This window comes from Lactuca serriola, chromosome 4 (genome assembly GCF_051521515.1).
Source record: "Lactuca serriola cultivar US96UC23 chromosome 4, Lser_US96UC23_V15, whole genome shotgun sequence".
Lineage (NCBI taxonomy): Eukaryota > Viridiplantae > Streptophyta > Magnoliopsida > Asterales > Asteraceae > Lactuca > Lactuca serriola.
The window spans coordinates 239794074-239796883 of NC_136411.1; the positions used below are offsets into that span (position 1 = coordinate 239794074).

General features: G+C 38.4%; 1 non-coding gene across 1 annotated transcript; it reads right to left on the reverse strand.

Annotated features, from left to right (window-relative positions):
* Positions 1 to 2256: 2256 nt before the first annotated feature.
* On the reverse strand, positions 2257 to 2363 carry LOC145103526 (small nucleolar RNA R71). The gene has a single exon (XR_013706612.1). It is a non-coding gene; the product is annotated as a small nucleolar RNA R71 (small nucleolar RNA).
* Between the last annotated feature and the right edge of the window lie 447 nt (positions 2364 to 2810).

The following is a 2810-nucleotide window of genomic DNA, read 5'->3' on the forward strand; positions in this document are numbered from 1 at the left end:
TATGCGTTGTATGTTCTGTATGCGTTTTGTATGTGATATGTATGCTATGTATGATACGGTCCGGAAGGCATTATGACATTGACCGGAAGGTCAGCGAGTCATGGACCGGAAGGTCGATACGATTAGGACTGGAAGGTCTACTGGGACTGGGACGGAAGTCCCCTGAGACACATGGACCGGAAGGTCATGTTGAGCATGGCCTGGAACGGCGTATATGTGTAAGGGTATTTTGGGGAACTCACTGAGTATTTTTGCTTACACTTGTTGTGTTCTGTGTTTCAGGTACTAGCGAGGACCGTGGAAAGGCGCCGGCGTGACTCGTACACACTAGAGAGAGGATTTGATTTTTGTGATCTTGGGAAACGATATGCTTTGAGAACCAATGTTGGATATTTTATAAAATATTTATGTGAAAATGGTTGTGACAAAAATTAAATTTTTTCTTTGAAATTTACGTTGTTACAAGCTGCTTCTGTTAGCTAGATGAAGCTGGAAGTCATGGTTTTAATGCATTAGACCTGACTTTCCTTGTTGGTGATACGCTTATGTTGATTGATTTTACCTAGCATGCTTGAATTAATTATTTGATCGCTTTAAATTCTTGTTCTGTGTAGTTAGTGAGCACAAATATGCATGAATTTGAATACTTGATAATATAGTGAAAACTAGTTTATTAGAGCTAAGATCAAACAAATATTAGATAAGTAATTGAATCATTGAATTAAGTTGTGTTAGAGAACTCATATTATGAATGTAATTGTGTTTTGATTAATCAATCTTTCATGGCTCCAATCTTATTTAATAATTGATTTTGTGTTAACTGTTGTGTGACCATCCTTAGATTTACATGAATTGATTAATAATTAGTAGATTTAGAACTAAATTGTTGATACTTCTTTAATTGGTAACTAACAGTAATAGTCCTACCTAATGTATAACCATTGAGTGAAACCGGATTCAAACTAACAGAAGTGTTTTGTTTATTGATTGAGTTTTTGTTAAAGAATTAAGTTAGTCTGATCTTGCAGAAGCAGATAAAAACCTTTTTAGGTTGTTAACAATTAGATTAATTTATTGATAAATAGATTAATTAATAACACCGTTCCCTGTGATCGACACCCGACTTACCTAATCTATACTAGAATCAGACTAGGTACATTGCCTACAAGTGCATAGTTAGTCTAAGTTTGTTAGGGTATAAATATTAAAATTAGTGGGGACTTCCGTGCACATTAAGTTTTTGGAGCCGTTGTCGGGGAACGACATAGTTAATTATTAGTTTGTTTACTTTAAATTGATCGATCCTTTTTGTGGGGTAAAACCTGCAAAAAGTTACTTTTGCAGTTTAGTTTTTTTTAGTAAATACTAGGATCACGTCGTGAACCTTAAGTTCACGTCGTGAGTTTAGTTTTTTTTTTTTTAATTTTTCTGAGTTTATTTTTCTGTTAGTTTTTTTGCGACAACACGAGGTGGTAACTTGTACCACGTCGTGGTGGACTGTCAGAAGGTAATTTTTTTTCGTTTTAGTTCAGTTTTACGTTTTTTACTTTGATTTTTTTGCAGGAGTTCATGACCAGAGGATTCAACACACCTTTGGTGCCACCACTTGAAGATCCCGAGTCTACACTTCACAAGAAGAAGGATAAGAGCGTGAAAGAAGATCAAACACCAAAGAAGACACCCATATAAGAACTAAAATTAGCCTTTTCAAGGAAGTGAAGGAAGAAAATGGAGGAGTCAAGTTCATCTTCAAAGAAAAAGAGCAAGCTTGAACACTTAGATCAAATACCCGTCCAAGTCGAGTCCGAGTACGATACCGAGCCTGAATTTGAATTACATACTAGTGAGCCCGAGAACGAGCTAGAGAACGAGATGGAAAACATTGATCATATGGCCATGGGGGACTACAAGAAGCGCATTCGAGATGATGTGGGGCCGGGTTTAGTACATCCTACGATTCCTGCCAATGCCACATTCGAGTTGAAGGGACATATCCTTACGACACTTAAGGATATCCCATTTTACGGGAAGGATCACGAGGATGCTTTCAAACACTTAGACGCCGTGAATGATATTGTGTATTATTTTAATACTCCCAATATCCCAAGGGAGACAGCTTTGCTAAGGATGCTACCGGTGACTTTCAAGGGAGCAGCCAAAGACTGGTTAAAGGCACTCCCACCTAGCACGATCACCACATGGGCCCAGTTGCGTGAGAGATTCCTAGATCAATTTTTTCCACCCTCCAAAATCTCTAAGCTCAAGAAGACAATTGCCAACTTTGAGCAAAATCCGGGGGAGTCATTATACGAGGCATGGGAACGCTACAAGGGGCTGTTAAGGAATTGTCCTCAACATGACCTCAATATTCAGCAGGAGAGGTCAATATTCTATGATGGGGTGAATGTCATGACTAGAAAACTCTTTTATTCACAACGACCACTAACGAAGAAGAACCCAAATCAGGCCATGGAGGTGATGGAAGAGTTTTCAAGGCACTCTCGTGAGTATCACAACCCAGGGCGTGATGGAATAAATGGCGGTGGGGGTACACAAACTAAAGACATGGCTACTGTGATGGAAATGCTTAGCACTATGGATAGGAGATTGACTTAAATGGACCAATCAATTCATACAATTCGAGTTGGTTGCGAGTGATGTAGTGGCCCACACTTGACAAAAGATTGGAATATGGATGAATATGGGAACAAGAAAGCTCAAGTATGTTACTCAAGTGGGGACAAGTATGAAGAAGATTAAAGAAAACCAAAGAAAGAGTGGCTGCCTTATGAAGAATACAAGAAGAAAAA